The 21,919-nt window shown below is 32.5% G+C and overlaps 1 long non-coding RNA gene across 12 annotated transcripts in view; it reads right to left on the reverse strand.

Moving 5' to 3' along the window:
• Positions 1-11,959: 11,959 nt before the first annotated feature.
• LOC118188830 (uncharacterized) overlaps positions 11,960-21,919 on the reverse strand; it is a 125,150-nt gene continuing 115,190 nt past the window's right edge. For 10 of the 12 annotated variants that reach the window (XR_015038944.1, XR_004758175.2, XR_015038946.1 and 7 more), the window contains 2 exons: positions 16,965-17,056; positions 11,960-12,435 (listed from right to left, as the gene is read on the reverse strand). This is a non-coding gene — a long non-coding RNA (uncharacterized LOC118188830). The remainder of the gene's footprint in view (positions 12,436-16,964; positions 17,057-21,919) is intronic. The other 2 variants (XR_015038947.1, XR_015038948.1) reach the window with 2 other exon arrangements.

The following is a 21,919-nucleotide window of genomic DNA, read 5'->3' on the forward strand; positions in this document are numbered from 1 at the left end:
CTATTTCAGGGAAAGGATCGACCAACTCGATCAGCAGATCCTTATCTGATCGAAAATGTGTGGATAAGATCAGAAGCGAGGTTTTTGCTTTTTCTCCCTTTAGGAGATATTAAAAAAGCTACAATGGGTGTTTCCTATATGGCATGTGCGGTTCTTGATCCTAATTGAAGTATCTAATGCCAACTTAATCGACAGCATGGAGAGGAGGTTCTAAGCCTGCATTTGTGCTATATTAAAACTATTCTTTCTATTTATTTGAGCAAAAGAGCATTTGCGCCATGCCTTAGTCATCACGGATTTTCTGGTATTCCTGTTTTGCCTTTTTGTTCCAAGCATATAATGTATGCAACCTTTGTGACATACAATGCATTTGGTATACAAGAAATTAATTAAAAAATCTAAGGGTAAGTGTGGTGTTTTCATGGTTCTTTTCATGTGTAACATACAAGAGGGCATCCATTCTTTTTAAACAGAGAGCCTTCAACTTCTTTGATGCGTTCCAGATAAACAATAAACAGTTAAGTGCGATCTTGGTTCTCATGGTAGTAGCATGTCTAAAACTAAACTACTACTTTTTATGTAAACAGTTATATGTAAAAGTAAGAAAAGCAAACAAATGCTAGGCCCTTAATCCTCTGTTCATTAGGCGAATGAGAAGAGCGGCAAACGCTGCAGTGGATTTAGTGTTATCCGGCTTTTCCGGGATTCGACAGAGTCGTTAACCACGATACGGGCTGTGCCGCTGTTTTATGAAAAAGTTGATAGCTTATCTTAAAATAATTTTCACGTTTCAACCTGTCATATTTCTACTGCAGATTTCCCTTAGCATGTGCTATTTTTTCATTCTTTTTATTCTTTTTCAAAGAAATGTGGAGTGTGTTAAAAGAAAAGAAAAATAGGTGGTTCTACTTTTCAAATTACATTTGCGTTCTTTACTTGACAAAAATGGACGACTTATCATGTCGTCTGCTTTCTAACTGTAGGCGACTTTGAGTCAGGTAAATATTTAAAATTAAGCTACTTTATGAATACGTCAATCTGACGGTTGCATAAAACTTAAAAGCATAACAGAAATCAACTCCGTTGCTTGCGAGAGGTCTAGAACAGGATTTTCAAGTCAAATTGAATATGAAATACAAAATAACACGTCCTAAGTAAGGCTTAGTTGAGCTCTAAGTATTCGCAAAGCAAGTGCCGCATGCGGAAGCTCAAGCCGATGAAGTCTGATTTCATTCAGCAGGAACGCGAAACAGAATAACGGTCATCGAAACCTGTCAGAAGCTTTCTCTTTCTGTTCAACTCAAGAAATTTGTGCTTATTTACACTCACCTAATTTGCATTATGGTGGTAGTTGACGAAAAAAGTGAAAGTAATGGATAACTAATAACTGTTTAAGGTAAAACTATCTAAAATCAAAATGAAAATGTGAGTGAAATGAAAATGAGAAAAAATGTGATTGGCATGTGTAATGCGAAGCCTCTTTTCATTAACTCTGATTCTTAAATTATTGATATTCATGGAAAAAAAAAGGCACAAATTTAACAAAATTAATGGCCGTACATGTTTCCAAAAATTTTCAAATGAAAATTCAAATTAAGTAATTCTTACGATCACATTTTGCTTTCACATGGATTAAAACATATTATACTTTGCATAGCTTCTTTTTACGTAAAACTCACTTTTATTTTTCATCCATTATATTTTGACATGCACCTAAAAGTTAATTTTCTAATTTAAGACAGCATTACAGAAAGTCAAACCATTCATGCTTTTGAAAGTTACAACTATCGTATACACATTCATTCGAAATAAATTAGTAGATAGATAAGCTATCCGACCTGAATCTCATTTGCGAGAAATCCTTAATGTTTATGCATAACATTGTTCCGAGATTGTGGCACAAAGGCTGCAATGCATTTACATTGCTTATTGCCTGTTTCCGGTCGCAAGGAATTCATTAGCGGGATAAACAACAATGCGTCTTCGAATAAGTCAAGAATCTCCGCGTTCAGAATCTCAGAACGGTTATTGCCGATAAAACTACACAAAGCATCCTTTTAAGCCCGCTTTTATAGAATAAAAAAGTCGGTTATTTCCTTTCAACACGCAAAAGCGTGTTTGCCGGCGGCTCTTTGCAGAAATGAAGTGGGGATATTCGTTGTCTTTTGTCGAATTCAAAATGATGCCGAATTTAATTTTGTTTTGCTGTTGGTACTTCAGCTGAGAAACTGTCTCTACAGAGTGAATCATCTGTTGTAGTAGAGGATTAAGTATGCACGTTTCCTGTAATTAATTTTCAGTTCTAAATTCGAGCCCGGTGTTTTTAATTTTTAATACTTTTAGTCATTTGTTTCAAATCCTGTTTTTCATCCGAAAATCCAAGATCAAATTTGGAAAGAAAAGATGTTATCTGAACAAGACAGTTAAAACTAAAAACATGCGTTTTTGGTGTAATTAAGAGGCCCAGTGTTCCGCTTATTTATACCAAAAACGTTTAAGTTCAAGGAAAAAAGGGGAAAAAAAAAAAAAAAAACACGAACTATCATTTGCCTATTTTTATATCGAAAGTCATAACGAGTTTACATTTCTTATGCTCTTATAATCTAAATTAAAATAATACCCAGGATTATTGGAGGTGCTAAGATAACAAAAATCAGCGTATTATTCATAAATCTGCAGAACTAGTTTCGAAGGTTTAAATACAGAACTTTTTTTTTCGGTTGCAGGAATGCAAATGAAGAAAGAGAAGCCTGTATTTGGGCGATAACAATCGGAATGAAATACATTTTTTCTTGCATATTAAAATGAATCTTATACACACAAGAAGGAAATATAGTGATAATAATAAATCTAAAATTATATCTCAATCAGTGAAAATATGCATCTTTTCTGCGCATACCAAATCAACAATTTGTAATATAGCATTTTACCTTGATGTGATGCTGATAATCACTCGTCCAAAGGTAGCTAAAATATTTTGATTTATTCCATAAATGCCCTTTCAGAATTCATTTCACAGTAGATTTTTCACTCTTCAAAAGGTGTATTCACTCAGTTTCGAATAATAATTATTACCTAATGTTTACAAAATTGTTTGTTACTGACTACCCGTATGGAAATTAAATACCTCCTTCGTTCAGCAAGCTTCAGGTTTACACTAGGTCCTCGGATTTTTGTAGCATAAATTTTTAAGCAATGCATTTTAAGTAGTTAAACTTGAAGTTATCTGCATGATAGAAATATGAAGAAAGTTCTTCGAGATATAAACCTATTTCCCACAGCCTTGAACTTAAATGCGAAATCTTAAAATTCAGTACCTACAATATTAAAATAACGGCAACATTTTACACACATTAGTTGCAGAAATTAAGATGTGCTTCACTAATCGACTTTATTTATATTTTATTGTTTTTAAGTTTTCATGAAAATTTTATTATTTTATTATAATTGTATAAAATTAAGGTATTTATTCGGAAAAAAAAATGTTGCAAAAGAGAAAATTATTGATATTAAATGGTACGTGGAATTCATGAAAGATGATGTTTAGCTCCTTCGGACAGTATCTTGCCTAGACAGGATACTGTACCAAAGGGCCTGCGTTCGAATACTGGAAAAATCATGGCTGTTTGAACAGTATAGTGCCTGTGAGGCACATGGGTGCACTCAAAATATGCATCGAACAAATAGTCTTCTCCAGTAGTTGGTGGTAGGGCAAGAGAGGTATCAGACCCTGAGACTCGTTACCCGGGATACGTGATCTCCTTCAAAATGCGGAGGGAAATGAGGGAAGTCGTTTTGTCACCTATACGGTGTTCAAGGTTCATGCCAGCGATAAACTTCTTGCAACGATAAAATTCATCGACTTGTTCTGATAGGTCAAACAAGTGAGATTAGCCCCAGCAACACAACACACAGTTCTTTCGATTTTCAGTCACAATTTTTTTTCCGGGGGGGGGGGGGGGGTATGTCGAAATTTTGGTGATTAACTGACGTGATTAATATTCCCCCTCTTGTGTTACTAGTTATTTCAAACATTTTAAAAATCATCTGCTAATTGTTAAATAACTATCAGTCAGATTTCCAAAAGGCAGTAATCAATATTAATATATGTCTACTATTATTGTCATGATTAACACAGTGTTATTACGTGTTGAAACATCTGAAGTCATTTCCCCTCTTCCATATAGATGTCATCTTTAGCTTTTCATTAACGAATGTTATTTTTATACGTAAACAAATACTCCAGTTTATATTTTATTACTATTCATTCTATCATCAGAAGCATTATGATCTCAGAAACATTTATGAGGCATATATGATCAAACTGACGATTATGAACTTCTAAAGTAGAAATGTTTTAGGACAGAGGTTCTTAGCCAGGGAAGAATTCTCCCTTTGGGGGAGAATTTCATAGTTTCAGAGGTGGGAATGCGGTCATCTTTTTATTTACCTGTAAAGTGTATAATTTTTAGTTTATAAATATAAAAAACTACTTTTAGTCAAGTTTTAGAATTTATCAGCATTTTGGTACATTATTTTGGCCGCAGTTTAGAAAGATTTATTATAATCATATTATTTTTAGGCTAGGAAGGATAGATAACTTAATAAAAAAAGGCTTAACTGTCAAATAATAAATCATTCTTCACTTCTCGGGACATAATTATGTTTTTATTAAGATCCTTTTAGCAATGTGTAGATGTCACTGAGGCATGCGTGAAAAGGAGATGTGAACTCCTTAAGAGTATTTATTACCAGCTAAGTCTTCACACGACGATGAAATTCTTTTACTTTCTCCGATTTAATTCCTTTATTTAATAATTTTAAATCTTATTGCAGAATTTCGTGTTACCTACAGATCGTAGCTTGTGAAATGCAGTGTGAATCTTCCCTGTTTAACTCTTTCTCTCTTTTCCTTGAAGAAGATACATATTTTAACAGTAAGAGAACTAAATAGTTTAATAATAATTTTAATGGATATTTAATTTAAAACTGATATATAAAATTCATCTATATTGTTTTACCTAAATATGGTTGTGATTTCATTTTTAATTTATTAAGATTTTCAAATTGCAATTTACAGTTATATCGTGAGCAAACTAATAATTAAGTCATTTCTTTTAACTTTATTTATAATACATTATCTTACACGGAAAATTAGTGGAAAATACTTATCAGAATTTTCAAATGAAACCAATACAAAGCGGGAGGGAAGGAGGGAAATTGATAGAACACTTGCCATGGATTGAAACAATAAACTAGCAACAGGAAATTTGCTCTTAGGAAATTCAAGTTTATGACCTCGTTTTGTTAAATTTATGACCATCATTACAGTGTCTTGACTTAATATGATAGAATAGTGATCTTAAACTTAAAGGAACTTTTCCGCTATAAGACAACAAATGCCAAACAATGATATATCAAACAACGTTGGCTATTGATCCTTGTTAAATTAAATGCTATATTCTTCTCTCTTACAAAAGAGTTCTTGATTTTAAAGCAAGTAAAATTAATGAAATGTTTTAAAGGTGTATCCTTCTTTTTATGCTTTGTTTATCAAGCTAATATGAGAGATATAATTTTTATGTCTAGAAAACCTTAACCATAAGACAGACCATCACAGGACAGGGATAAAAGGTCGGAACACCAGGACTTCGCTAGTGGCTTCATAGGTATAATCCCATAGCATTTACTGTACAATTTCTTTACAGTTTTGATGACAAACACTCCGTGGACAGTCCGATGCTCTCCCATCCCTCCTCTCCTACTTCCAAATCTCTAGATAGGACTTCCGCTCTTCAGCATTTTAAGGATCCCCATGCCGCTTAGACATTATACATCTATAAGCATCCAAGCCTTCAAATCGAATCCCGGTCCAACCACTAAAACAATCATCATTTTTACCTCAGCACAGGACAGGAATTAGCATACAGAACACCAGTACTTGATCATGTGGTGATACCCGTATTGTTCCGAGATGTTATTGATCCAATAAAGCATCCTGATGACGAAAGAGGCTTTGTGCTGTCTTTCCAAAGCACATTCGTGCATTTATTATTTTTAAGGTTAAGTGCTCTAAGATAAAGACTTGTATCTTAACAATGCTTCTCACAAATATTTTGGACGCATAACGTTTAACGTCTTTCACTGCTGTAAACTGTGACCACACCCTTGATATACGTAAAACGACTTATCGCTATGCTTAAGTACAATACAGACTTGAGAATGTAAAAGATCATTTGTTTTAAACTAAAATCGATAAATAGAAGGCGCACCTAGTGCTTATAAATCCGTCATCATGTACGGCGAAAAACTCAAAATAGAAATTCAATGTAAGCTAAATTTAAATACTTAATACTCAAAAGCTACGCAAAGCAATTTAATCGTTAAGTTGGCTTGGAGTTGGCGGCGTGAATTTAACTAGCGACAAGTAATAACGAAACGCAGAAGCTAGAAACTCTTATCTAGAATAACAAAGTAGCCTTCAAGAAGCAGAACACGCTCTGACTGAACAATCTCAAACTCGCACTTAAATATACGCGAACAAATTTGCATTCTGGCGCAAAAAAGGAATTAGAGAAGTGACAGTAAAGATTCCAAACATAAAATAACTGGTTGAACAAATTAAATAAACCTCACAGACTTCTTCCAGGTACTTGATTATATTGATTTAATGATAAAATTTTGAAATAGCTTAGAAACTCGAGTTCGCACGCTGGTCTAATACTGTAAAGTGTTTTTTTTTTTTTTTTTTTTTTTTTTTTTTTTTTTTTTTACAGACATGAGAAAAGGTGTGATCTGATGCACCCCTTTTGTGGCAAACAGTTGTTTGAGGAAGATATATTTTTCTCATAGCAACAGGTGGGGAAGGGGCAGTGTTCAGATATAAATAGATTTAAACAGAGGTGTAAGAAGACATTTTTCTCGTTTATTACATTAATTAATTCATGAACTTATACCACAGTAGAAATGAGTTGATGACGAAAGTATGTGTTGTCATTGGAAAAATCAAATTGTCGCGCATATATCTTTTTAGAGAAAATTATTAGGCCCGTTCTCTAGGAATCTTCATATTTTTTTCACGTTATTTTATTAGTTATTATAATATCAAGAAACATAAATAAAAAATCACCTGTAATTAATCAATTTGAATTTATTTATAGAAAGAATACTAGTCAATAAAAATAATTAATAGAATATTAACTTTGTAAAGATAATTTTTTATTAACTGAAAAATAATAACAACAACAAACAAACAAACAAACAAAAAAACTTAGATGACTACAAAAGCTGATCAAGTATGACAAAAAGGAAGCTTTACTATCGAATTCCATCGATAATTTTTTTAACATAAAGCAGAATATAAAAGACCAGACTTCCTGTCATTTGTAAAATTAAGGTCATATGTTCTTTCTTTCCTGGTTGGAAAATACAGAATATTTTCCTGAACAGAAAATACGTCTCATGGTTATCTGTTCTTGCATGAAAATGTAGTAATTAAATATAAAATTGTTTAAGCAATAAGAAAGGTATAATTGGCTGTCTGATAGCATTCCTGTTTCTTTCCTCCTTGTTGCCAATCATAATTGAGTACGATAAATCAAAATATAGAAATTGCAATGATTCCTGCACTGTTATTCTACTATTGGTTCTGCAACTAATTCTGTAAATTGCATCTTTTTATTTTGTCGTAGAACGATACATTGCGAAAGGTTATGAATGTATTATTATGGAAAAAACAATTACAGAGCAATTTCGTCATTTTCCTTTAAGTCATTTAACAGTTACAGTAGAAGTCCGATAATCCGGCACGTTCGGGACCGGCTCGGTGCCGGACTACCGAAAATTCCGGTCTATCGGGCGGTAATTATAAGAACAATTAGGTTAATAATTAAACTAAAAATACAGTATGCAAATACATACAACAAAGTTTATTTTACATTTCATATAATGTATGTACACGTACTGTAAAACATATTTCACTTAGATTTAAAAAAGTCACGAATGTCTTTTTGTTTTCTTGACTTTTGGCGTTTAGTATAAAATTTATTTCTAATGATATGGAAATCAATAATTTCTGAAGCACTGTAGCTAGTACTAGCCTCGGCAAAGAGATAAACTTATTTAGTGATTCTGCAGCTTCTGCCCAGCTGATGTTTTCCTTTTCCTTTCCTGATTTTTTGCTGAAAGGGGTTTCTCCAGTTACATCAAGTCTTCGAATTCCATGCCGAAACTTCAGCCAACCATCAGAATAATTACATTCACTTTCAGCAACTCCTAAATCTTGGCCGAATTTCTTTGCCTTTTCAACAATCATTGGCCCTGTTACCGGCTTTCCTTCAGAACGTACTGCGCTAAACCATTTGAACAATACACTATCTAGCTGTTCCAGTTTTGGTTTTTTTAATGTTTGTCTAGAAGCCAATTTTTCAGTTGTTACCGATTGAGAAGCAAACTTCATTAGTTCATCTTTTTGTTTTTTAATGTCATAAATAGTAGATGAGCCAATATTAAACTCATTCATTAAAACATTTCTATTCTCGCCTTTTTCTAGCCGTTTGATGATGTCTAGTTTCTGATTGAGAGTCAGTGTTACGTGTTTTCGTTTCTCTCCTTTTGAACTCGAAGGCTTAGGTTTTGAAAACATGGTCACTGTACAGTTAGAACGAAAATCACTTTTTTTATAAACAGTTTCAAAAGTTACGTTTACTGCGATGTGAAAGGACACAAAACAACAACGCACAAAAAAATGGCGAAGACGCTTCGTGATTGATTAACGGAGCTGCACTGCACCTGAATTTGTTGTGACAGCTGAGACTAGCCGGCCGCTAATTGTTTCCGAACAATACCGAGCGCTTCCGGATGATCTCGAACTACCCCCGAAAACTTCCGAATAGCTCTCGAGCGGTTTTATTTGCTTTAAAGACACACTTTTGGAGAAAACCAAAATTTTTACAATTTTCCGGAGCGATGCCGGACTATCGGGCATTCCGGACTGTTGGATGCCGGACTAATGGACTTCTACTGTACTACGTAATAAGAAATTATTAAATTTTAACGAAAAAATATATATGTAAGAAATATTTTAAATAATTGCATAATATTTTTTATCCTTTTAGGGGCAAAAAAAAAAAAAAAAAAAAAAAAAAAAAAAAGCCACTTTAGAAGGCAGTAGGCGACCGATTTGTAATGTTGTAATATATAATATATACAAACAGGAAGTTAAATTACTTTTATGCAGAACCCGATATGTCATTTACCTTGCACTTGTATCTTGACTTCTATAGATTTCTGCTGAAATTGCCGAATTTTTTTGCACCGAGCCATAAAATATTTCTATTTATTATATGACAAGTAACATTAAATAATCTTTACTGTCATATTTTTGTTTTCGAAAGTTTTAAAAATTAATTTGTTTCCCGAATTCATAAACACCAATATAACTTTCAATTTCTTATTTCCTGGAATCGTTGCATTATGCGCCATAACTTTCTCTAAACATAAGAAATGTTGAATAACAAAGACACAAAAAATGATGTGCTAAAATTTCACACAAAAAATCAGTTTTTTGTTTATCTTGTTTTAATTTAATGTATTTTTCATAAATTTATTGACAACAGGTAAATGATATTTGTCACATAAATTTTCAAAAAAAGATACTGATATTAACAGCACGTTTAATAGTTTAACATAGTTTCAATTTTCATTTACAATATGTATTTAATAAACAAAAATGCGGGTCTACGTAGCATTCCAGAATATATAAGAAAAAGTATTCTATGCTGCTTACTGAGAATGCCCTTCTAGTCCTTGGAATTTTTAGTAAATGTAATTTAGAAGAAAATTTATGATAAACGATAATTTGTTCAATGCATCCAAAACCAGTATTTCATATTTTGAATGTTTTTATGATATTTTATGATAATAATCATGAATAGTTAAGTTAGAAAGAAATAAATGAAAGATTACTTTTTACTGCCAAATTTTTCGTTACTGCTTGATTTTTTATGTTATTTCCTTAAAAGTATTTTTCGTGAACAAATTTTCTTTCAAAATAAAATCTCATTTATAAAGTTAAAAAAAAAGTCATAAAAACTCTGGCTGTCACTTCATTCAAACTAAGAATTTCCGCTTAGTAGCCCTGTATGTTAACACGCCAACAATCGCGGCAATTGCAGGAAGATGTTAAATAATAGGAGAGTTGCTCGCATTCTTGCTTTGCTTTGAGAGATGAGAGCTCTTCTTTCGTATTAATCGTAAAGCCTTCTGTAATTATGCAGAACTTGACACAGGAAGATTAATGCCTTGCGTTTCCCTTGCAATATTTACATAAACATTTGTCTACTGAATACTCCTTAGCAAAAGAAATTCAGATATTTGGTGTACTTCTGGAGGCTATTTAGTGCAAAAATTACCAAAGATCACCTTCTGGCTATTATTTGATGCAAAAATAACCGGAGGTAGCAAAAGAAGAACTATGTTTGCATATTTTAGTCGAATGAAGTTATGTCTTCACTTGTCGTCGGATGCAAAATTGACATGAAACGTTTTCGTGAACAATAAAAATTCGTTTGGAATATCATCTAACGACTCTAAGTAATTCTTTATTTCTCATAAGGAACTGGATTAATTTTTTTTCCTTCGAAAACCTTGTATCATGAGCTAACTGTTAAGGGATTTCCCTAAAAATCCTTTTAAAAAGCAGCAAAAAAAAAAAAAAAAAAAAAAAAAAAAAAAAAAAAAGGAAGAATACAAGCTAAGAAGAATAAACGCAGACAGTTTCAAAGTCTGGATGATAATTTGAAAAGCTAACTAGTTGTTAGGGGGGATGAGGTAATCGAAAATGGTGTCATAAAGAGGGATTAAAATGTTCGTGAGGTCTTGAGGGCGAAATCTTTTCATCGTAGACACACGCAACAGAGGTCATATTAATACTCACAGCCCAACACTCCTCCGAGGCTTTCCGTTCACACTTTGTGATTACACTGCCTGGATGGGTTGCCTGTCACTGGTACCAGAAAAGCAAACTGAGATGAACACTGAAGAAACTAGTAATTTCATTAATGGCTTTCACTTCTTCTCCTTATTTATAGTCAGTCCTTGTCAAATCTGAAACTTTCTTCAGAGACTTTGATGGCTGGATAACGATAACTTTATCAACTGCAGAATGAGACATCAGCAGCGAGCTGAAATTCACACACATGCAAGTGAAAGCTATAATAATATTTCTTGTAGTGTTTGTTCAGCAGTTAACAATTTCTTTCCCCTAATTCCCCATTACAGATCCTTCAGTTTCAAACATATCTCGATATCTTTATCGCATTCTAGGTTCTGAATTGATGCAATGACAAATATTCAGTGGCTCAAAATAATAATTACGATAACTAAGGTAACAGAAATCCTTGACACGTCAAAGTGTTTGAATCTCGAAGTACAAAACAATTTTCTTTCTTTTTTTTTTTTTCTTATTACATATTTTTTCGTTGGAAAAAAAATGTTGTATTCAATTACGTCTTAATATCGTAGCAGCACTAAATTAAAGATTTTATCAGACATTTTACATACTTCACTGGAAACTCAAATTTGTTTTTGGTTATAAATTTTGGTGGAAATTTCATCTAAATTAAAAATAAAGATTATTCAGGTCTTCGAAAATGAAATCCTGACGCCTTCATTCTGTCTTTTAATACTTTTATTTATAGCATAAATCAGAGTATTCATGTGCAGTAGAACAACAACACGTAAATAATAAATAAAATCCTGACTACATAATTTATTTTTCAACGCTTTTTTTTTTTGACGTCAGGTAACAGCATTACATTTTAAACTAATTCAAAACAGACATTTATAAATAAAAGAGAAACATTACTCATTCAGTAAAGATGTTTCTTTCTAAAATATTACACAAGATTGTCTTAAATTTAGCTTATAATGCATCATTAGAATAATAATAACGACCAAGTTTCTCAATGCAAATACGAAAATTTAATTGACACATTATTTTTAAAACTAACACATCACTTATATTACAAAGTTTACATGCAGTTCATGAGTTTGCATAAAGTTCACTTTATGAGCTTTGTTTTGATGAAATTTGCTTCACTAGCGTTCACAGGAAAACGAATTCTAAGTGTCATTAGGTTTCCTGTAAAAGAAGAAAGCAACGAAACTTAGTTAGCTCAGTTTGAAACCTTAACCAGCTAATAAAAGCATATACGAGTAATATTAGAAAAAGCAATGTCTGAAACATAAAAGTACGTGTTCTTTAAATGCACTTTTTTTGGTAAGAATCTTTTCGAAGTATGCATTTCGTTGTAATCCAGCCTTTTTTTCTCAGCTCAGCCAACGAAATAGTAGTTTTTCACACAGCTGGCGATCTCCAACAGAAAACTGGTCGACGTGTTTCAGTAGAAAATGTCATCTTGTTTTTGCTCTTGTCTGAAAAGTGTTAAAGACACTGAATTAAATTCAGCTCATAATGAAAAAAACAACAATAAATATTAACATTGCAATTTAAAAAATATTCTAAAGTTTTTATTTTAATACGCTGAAAAACAAACGAAAGCTAGAGGGAGGAATGTCTTCGTGGAGAACTCTTTAAGGGAAGCTGGCTGGTATTTGCATTATAAATAGGGGAAACCTTGAAAGAAAAAAATACATGCAGCTAACCCACTCGACGACACTCGAGCCTGGATATAACTACCAGTGTTCAGCGTCTTAACCACTATTTTCTATTAGATTAAAATATTGGCCATACGCTTAAACTCAGATGGAATAAAACCTGCAGGTTTTATGTAGTATACTGCTTAAATTTACTTACATTATGAACCAACCACCTGCACCCGATTTCAAATAAAATATGAAAATCACATTTTTTTTTTTTCCTAACAGCTACTCTACTTATTTTCACATATTTTCACTGCATTTGACATATTTTCACATTATGAATTGCATGTCGTCTGGATTTAACTTAGATATTTACGTACTTTTAGAATTAATACTGATATAGGTATCAATTCTAAATCGTATAGTATAGAAAAGTATGTATAAGCGATAGTATTTTAATTTTATAGTATAGCATTAGTATAAAATTCAAATACTATCGCTTTAGAAGCAATAATATTTGAAACGTTAATTTTTCTTAAACACGTTGGTTCGTTTTACTTGTATTATTCTTTCCAAATCATGATGGATCTCTGGCAACCTTTAAATGAAGGGAAATAAAGCAGCTTAGATCTACGGATGTCGTAGAACTAAGTCATTATTCAAATGACTTATTTTAGAGGAGAAAATAAAGAAAATTCCTTTCTTTAACAATGGCTTACACTTCTTGATAATAATGGCTTACTAAAACTGAAAACATTCTTTCAGGCTATTCATTTAAAATTGCAAGCCGATTGCTATTATATGAAATTCATAGTTCTGAGGATTTTTTTCACTTCATTTTCAGTTTTGAGTAAAACTTATCTTCTTTAACAAAATAATGCTCCTTATTTTTTTCTTTCTGAAAAAAGGTCAGTGGCAAAAATAAACTGATACCTTTGTATCCAGATAAGTGTACAGGTAGTGTTTCAAAATCTACGACTAGAGTTTCAGATTCCCTGCACCTCACGAAACTATGTAAAGGAAGACCTGAAGAAAAAAAAGAAAGTCAACAGCGTCACGAAATCCACGTGTCTAAAACGAAAGCAATCCCATTTTTATGCAACCTTTCAGTAGCAAATCAACATAATCTGCTTTCGTGAGAAGAGCAGTACCTTCGAGAGCAGAAATAATATTCCTAAGTTTATAGTAAATCTCGCCCTATTGAGTCGCAAATTAATTTTTTTGTCTGCATGCACACAAAATTCCCCGAATTTGAATAAAAAAGCTACGTCTACCAACATACATCGATTTAAAAGGACTCAAGGAAATTCATATAACTCTGCTCCATATTAAAAAAATAAATAACTAAAAGTGAAAATAAAGCAAAATACCGTAAGGGCTCACAGTTAAGACTTTGTCTCCTTTAAAATGTCTGTCTTAAAACTATACCCATATTTATATATGTATAAATGCACATCCTAATACTTAAAAATACATGAAGCTCATTTATTATTTATTTTAAAATTTTTAAATTAAAATGAAATCTATTGCCTTAAGTTTAATTAAATTCCTTTGCCGTTTCACTGAAACAGATGGCCCACCAGCGGCCGAGCGGTAAAGTCGCTGAACACTGGTAGTTCGGTCCGAGGTTCGAATCCCGCGAACGGGCTGGCTGCATGGGCGTTTTCGTGTTTTCCCCATGTGTAACGTGTATACGTGCCAGTTTCCCTTAGAAAGTCCTCCACGAAGGCATCCCTCCCCTTAGGCAGATAGCCCTAGTGTGCTTTGCCGTAATTAAATAAAACCAAAACCAAACCACTGAATCAGAATTATATATTCGTATGCAACATTGTCTAATATTCATGCACTTTTCGCTCCTTGCAAAATATTTCAAAAATGTAAAATCATCTGACATGGGAGGCTATACTATATTCTGTCTAGTACGATGAAACTGTAAAATGTGAGGAGCTACATAAGTATATTTTCCAAAATAACATGTCATTCAACCATTTGTAAGTTAAAGATATTAACATCCCAGTTTACATAAAATGCAATTTACATTACCATATTAAAGCTATTAATATTCCAGTTGAAAAATCATAGGAATTTTATTTCTGTTGTTTCTGTGTTTAAAGCTCTTAATGCATCAGCAAAATTCTTTTTCGTCTGCATGCACAGAAAAGTCATTGAATTTAAAAGCTGTAATTAAATCAGACACGTGAAGTCTAATTAATTTATTATTTTAAGCTTTAGAACTTCTAAGCCGATATACTAGATTTAGAACTTCTAAACCGCAATGACTTCTGACATAATATTCGAGAGATACCCACAACATTACCTATTATTTTGAAAGGAGATAAGTTTTAAGTAAAATTTAAATTTATCTAAAACTTTATGTAAAGGTTTGAGAAATTTAACTTACTTTTAAAAAGTTAGTAAATTCTAGGACGTTCCAGCAAGTCAAGCGCAAATTCTAAATTTATAAATTGTATGATAAATTGATTTGTAATTTGAAAATTTATAAACTTTACTATAAACTTCATTATTCAGTTCTGAGTACCTCCTATACACAGTTTCTAAAGAGATCATTTATGTGCATATTAATGTTAGTTCGATAAAATACTTCTATAATTATATGACCAAAAATCTGAAACAATATATATTTTAACATTTTCTAGAAAACGCTAAAAAAATACATTTTGACTGGTCGAAATAGTGAAATGAGAAAAGCAAATCTCCCTTTAAACATTCAATATTATCTGAAATATCACGAATTAAAATTTGGAGACTATGTAAAAAAGGAACAGACGTTAAGTTTTCGAATTAGAATTAGAATTTCGGAAATATCATTTTTACGCAACAAAGAATTAATTTATAAATAATTGGCTAAAATGAACACTTGTAAGAATGCTAAAATTCGAAATTTTATATGTAATGAAACACAGCTTTATGCGATCCCTAAACTGGTGTTCTTTTCGTTAGATGAAAGGGAATGTAGCATAACATGGGCACTGCCTAGGACTAAGTTGGATTGCTTGTGTTAATCGCTTGCCAGCATGGGATTAACACGGTAGTTGAAAAACCGATTTTAAACATATGCCGGTGTCTATCCTAATACTGGTAACCTGAAATAATAATGTAATCAGATTCTTTATATCTCGATTATGAGCCGTTGATAATTGTAAGCATTGACTGCACTATGCCAATGTCGATTACATCCCATTCGATCCTATGAGGATGTGGTTTTTATGCAGTGACAGTCCTATGTCGATGTGGATCGATGCTTTATCAATTACATCCCGGTGTTGACTTTACTCATCGCAGGTTCCACCAGTGGCCAAGGGGTTAAGATTACTAAATACTGACCCAGGCTTGATCTTAGGCAATAGCTGGCTGTATAGCTGGTTTTTCATTCCCTTTCCCATGTGTAATGTGAAGACGGGTCAGTTTTCATAAGAAGAAAGACCTACACAAAGACATACCTCCCTTAAGGAAAATAGCCCTTGTGAGTTTCCATATTCAATCAACCTAACCGATCATATACCTGTGACGGAAACTGTGCAGGTGTCAAACGGGAAATAATCTTGTTATATTTTATTTATCATATCATCTCCATTATTATTATTAGTAGTAGTAGTAGTAGCAGTACTATTATATTGTCGTGTCGGCCGTATGTCGGTGTCGATTATGCCTTGCTGATTCTAACGCAGTGTCAATCCTAAATTCTGTGCACTGTCATTTCTAAGCTCTAGGCGGTACCGGTCTTACAAAAGTAAGCCGAGTGAAAAATATCTTAAATTGCATAATTTTGACATTTATTCTTTCGGGACAGATTCTGCATAATGTGAGCCTCGATGTTTTCATAATGTTCCTCAACAGATTTGGTAAGAACGTATTAACGCTCTGCGTAAAGTACCCATACAAAATTAGAAATTTCCTTTATTTATACTAAACATTGTCACGAAACCAAAGTTATCATTATTTGACTGAGCTCTTAAACTGAAGCCACAGCCCTCCGATCAACCTCCATTCAAGAGTTCGCTGTGAAAACTTTTTGAAATAGATTTGCATATATTTTTCCGCCTTTTCCCTCAGAAAAGTGAGTATCATATCTAGACAATCTACTTATGTTTTGATCTATATATTTTATTATGCATATAACAAAAATGAGTTTTCATACTATTTGCAGAGTTTGACTGCATGTCCCAAAATACTTTGATTTCCTTTAAAAGCCTACGATATTTTAATTTCAGTGGACAATATTTCACTAAAATATATTCATGTTTAGAAATTCATAGCTGAAAACTGTTACGTGATAGAAATTTACAATTGTTTGTGTTCTCTTGTTTTAAAATATCAATTAACTGCGAAATTTAACTTACCTTAGAATTTTCTTTTAAAATAGGACGAAAGAAAATCTCTGAGAATTGCGATATCTGGAGGCGAAAATTTCGAGGCAGAAAATAATTACTACCTGAAAAGTAAAAAGATATTAATGGAATATGTACAGAATTTATCAGATGAAGTTCTTCAAGGCAAATAATAAATAAATACAAATACAAAGAAAAAAAACGGAATAAAAGTATACTTGATAATCATATCACCAACTTTAATCAGTTTAATCATTATATTTTGCCTAATTATTATTATAATTAATGCCCAAATTAATGCTTATAATAAATTATGAAACATAAAACAGTGCTTTCTGTAAATTAGAAACAGTCTTAGGCAGCATAATGTTGCAATCTACAGAACTATCTTCATAATGAAAATTTAACTTTACCAGCAATTTTTTATGCGATTTAAAAAAGAAAAAGTGTAACTGTATTGCATCTAATGCTCAAACGTTCAGGACAGTACGTTTTTAAATTTAATAAAAGTAGACTAAATAATTTTTAACTTAAAGCAATATTCAACATCCCTAAGATGGCTAGACGCTCTTCGTGCGTTTTGAGAAAAACAACTTCAATGACCCCCCCCCCCCCTTGATAAAGAGACACCGATATCAGACTGTCACATGAAAAGACATGGAAGTTTTCTCTAAGGTAAATGGTTTCAATAGCTTCAGAATTACAGTCTAATTTAGAGACAGATTTGGATCACTTTGAATTAGGATATTCCTGTTACATCTATTACAATAATTGCATTATTTTAATGATAGTATTAATTTCAATAATATATGATAATATTGCAATAAAAATCAACAGTTACAGAAAATAAAGGTGCTTCTTATGTAATTTTTGAACAGAATGCTTTCGTTTTTACAACATATGTGCTCCTGAGTTTCCATTCGTGCCCACCAGCGGCCGAGCGGTAAAGTCGCTTAACCCTTTGCAGCACAGTGTTGCCCGGTCTGGACACACCTAAAATTTCCTTCTGTACGCACAGAAAAATTGAATGGAAAAGGATTTATAGGTTATTATGAACCTTCTTTATTTATAGTAGATGGCAGCTCATCACAAACTAATCCATAGATTTTAGCCATGTTTAGTTTTTTAAGACCCTCAAAGAAACCTTTTTCAAAGAAATATTCCAGATATTTTTATGGTATAAAAGGAATTGTTTGAAAAGAAATTTCTAATAAGACACAATAACACGCCGAATAAATACTAACTCAGAAGTCAAACAACAAAAATCAGCGTTATATTTACAAAATTTTCACAGGACTAGTTGCGATGGTTTTTATCGAACCGCCATCCTCAGCTGCAAAACCGCAAATGAGGTTGCGATCATTTGCGGTTTTGCAGCTGAGGATGGTGGTTCGATAAAAACCATCGAAACTAGTCCTGTGAAAATTTTGTAAATATAACGCTGATTTTTGTTGTTTGACTTCTGAAGAAATTTCTATGTTATTTTTTGGCTGTATGCTAAATTCCTTATTCTATATTAGTTTTAAATTTTTACCTTGAAATTTTGCCTAAAATCAAACGGCGAACCCTAGGTGTGCCGAGACCGGGCTCACCGATAACCTAGAACAACTGAGAGTCTGTATTCTTTCTTTCTCCGCATCTCATCGGTCATTTCATTGACAACATTGGCAGCTCATTGACCACTTTGAGCACACTCGCAGAATTAAAAGATAAGTGCTATCTTAACAAAATTTTACTTGTGTACTCCTCTAGGCCTAATTAGACTGCCTACCTTTTTTTTTTTTTTTTTTTTTTTTAAACTCCAACTTTAAAAGGTAGCGTGACGAAAAGGATTAACACTGGTAGTTCGGTCCGAGGTTCGAATCCCGCGAACGGGCTGGCTGCATGGGCGTTTTCGTGGTTTTCCCCATGTGCTTAGAAATTCCTCCACGAAGGCATCCCTCCCCTTAGTCAGATAGCCCTAATGTGCTTTGCCTTAATTTCAATAAACCAAAACAAACTGAGTTTCCATTCAGTTAAACAAAGACTTTAAAAAGATTTTAAATGTTTAATTTAGAATGGAATCTACCTTTCTTACTCTGGCAGTTTTATTAAATGACGATAATGTTTTGCATTTGAAATTCCTTACACATCTTTCTTTGTCTGTCTTGAAAAAACTTACATTACATCTGTTACTCTTGAACACAAAATTTAATCTATTTCTCAGATTTCATCAGAAATTTACGTTTCAAAAGTGTCTCATCGTAACTGCTCCTTTTCCTACAAATAATCAATAATTTGTTCATACTTAAAAAAAGAAATAATACATAAAAAATATTTCATTTAATTTGTAAAACCGGGAATATATAATATCTGTATTTAAGGCAGGTAAGCAGTTACAAAGAAATCTTCTTAAAACTTCTTCTATCTCTGAAAAAACTATTTTTATTATTATTTCACAAAGAAATCATAAAATCACATATCATATAAAATTATGTTTGTAAATCTCGTTTTCAAAGACCCAAGGCTCTATTATTTTTATAAACTGTCAGCTGGACTTAAAATATCTTCTTAAAAAGATCACTGAATAACACATGCTGTTGAATTTTGTTTTCAATAAGCAAAGCTTTCCTTTTTTATTTAGAAATCCTACAATGTAAAAAAATATTTATTGTTTAAACACTTTTTTGGGGGCTAAACATGAGCTGCTATAATTGATATTACTATGTATTTTGATAAATGTGTGTGCTTTCACAAATCAGCTGCTAATTTTGCAAATTTATACGCATAATTTTAACTGCAATTCATCAAAATATGTTTTAGAGTTAGAACAATAGAGAAAAAATTACTTTCCGATTTATATTTTCATAAAATCATAAGCCCATATGACGACTAAAGCTACTAAGAGGCACTTTTTTTTTCTTTTACTTTTCTTTTCTTCTTCTTTTTTTTTTTTTTTTTTTTTTTAATTCAACTTTTTTTTTTTAGTCATTGCATAACAGACAGGGATGAGAAAACAATTGAACGTAGCAAGCAAATTAGTCGCTTCTATTTAGGCAGCTAACATTTCTTTGTATTTCTCTAAAATTAAATTATAGAGTTTAAAAGCTTTTTTTTTTCAAGTAAGTATGATCCTTTCAGATCAGTTTTGGGTTGTAGTTTTTGTGACAGAGGAGTTCATTTAAAATATTTATTATTAGTTGAACAAATACATGAGGGTTGCATTCAGTATATATCCATGAATTCCTATTTTGTTATATGTACATTGATACCTACAGTATTTACTCGCGTAATAGTCGTACATTTTTGGCTAATTTTGCATTGTTAAAGTCTAGGTGCGACTATTATGCGGGGAAATGTACTGCACAATATTGTACACTTTTGATGATTTTTTCTACTTCAAAATGGGAGTGCGACTATTACTTCAGGGCGACTATTACGCGAGTAAATACGATATATTTGCAGGAAAAGTCCAATAGTTCAAGAGATATGTGCAGTGAAAATCTATATTACCAAAAGATCTTTTAAAATATAACATTACGAAATTAATTTAAACATTTGCAAAGTTATTTCTCATATTCGGATATTAGCGCGAAGATTAAAACAGCTTTAGAAATAAATACATACTTAATTTTTTTTCCATTGACTATTAAAAAAAAGTCTTAGAACTTCTTTATAAATTTATGCATATAATTTTTAAAAAGATACAGTCACCCCTTCTGAACGCTTCTAAATCCTTCGAAATTCGAATTTTTTAAAAGACAAATATTCTGATAATTAACAACTGGAAAATTTCGAAAATTTATTCCAATAAGATTTTGAAATTCATAACTTTTAAAGTTCTTTCCAAATTTCCTTCTGAAATGAGCTCCAGAGCTGAGTTATGCTAATTATTAATCAACTTGTCGTCATGCAACTTACTCCTTGTACATGTTTATAAATATTTCAGTCGGTTGTGACCTCATTAAATGCCAAATTCAAAAAGTCTTTTTCCTATAATTGAACTATCATGTTTTTTCTGAAGAAGAAACACGATAGTTCAATTATTGTTTTTAAATATGAATGACGTTCATTTCAGACCTTGTATCCACATTTATTTACCTCATTATCTATCTTCTCATCCCTATAGTGTACGTAGAGGAAAGCACAAAACAGAAATAAATTTTGCATGTAAATGAACGTAAAGGCCTGTTGCTATATCGATGCATATGTATGCATACAAACATGCATTATAGTCGAGTTTAATGGAAATTATGTCTACTTTCTATACTTCTGGTATTTATCAACTTTTTCTATACTTTTTGTTGCTTAGCTTATAAAACACTTTACAAACATGATCTAAATTTAAATAATTGTATACATGCATATTTCGAGTTTTGGAAGGAGGAGGAGATGACCTTTAAACAGTGGTAAAAGGGTTGCACGATACAAAATAGGTTGAGAATCACTGCTTTATATATACAGCGCGAATAATCGGTACAGTGGTTAATGATGCTGGTTGTTATATGGCTAAGCTCGGGTTTGGATCCCCAAGAAGGCTTGAATGATCGTAAGTGTATAATGCCTACGCAACATGGCGGGCACCTAACATAACGGGCGAACCGAAAGTCCTCTCGAGAGGTTTGGTGTTAAGAGAAGTGTGTTTGGAGACTGCAAATTCGCCCTCATTCTTCATCAAAATAGGCCCACCAGCGGCCGAGCGGTAAAGTCGCTGAACACTGGTAGTTCGGTCTGAGGTTCGAATCCCGCGAACGGGCTGGCTGCATGGGTGTTTTCATGGTTTTCCCCATGTGTAACGTGTATACGAGCCAGTTCCCCTTAGAAAGTCCTCCACGAAGGCATCCCTCCCCTTAGGCAGATAGCCCTAGTGAGCTTTGCCATAATTAAATACACCACACCACATCTTCATCAAAAATTGATCCGGAACTGTCATGTTCTCAAGGGCGATGAGATGGCGAAATTACCGATGAACATTCGCCATTCCCGAT

The sequence above is a fragment of the Stegodyphus dumicola genome, chromosome X2, assembly GCF_044657685.1.
Source record: "Stegodyphus dumicola isolate Sdum_Otavi_A_Nest chromosome X2, ASM4465768v1".
Taxonomy (NCBI): domain Eukaryota; kingdom Metazoa; phylum Arthropoda; class Arachnida; order Araneae; family Eresidae; genus Stegodyphus; species Stegodyphus dumicola.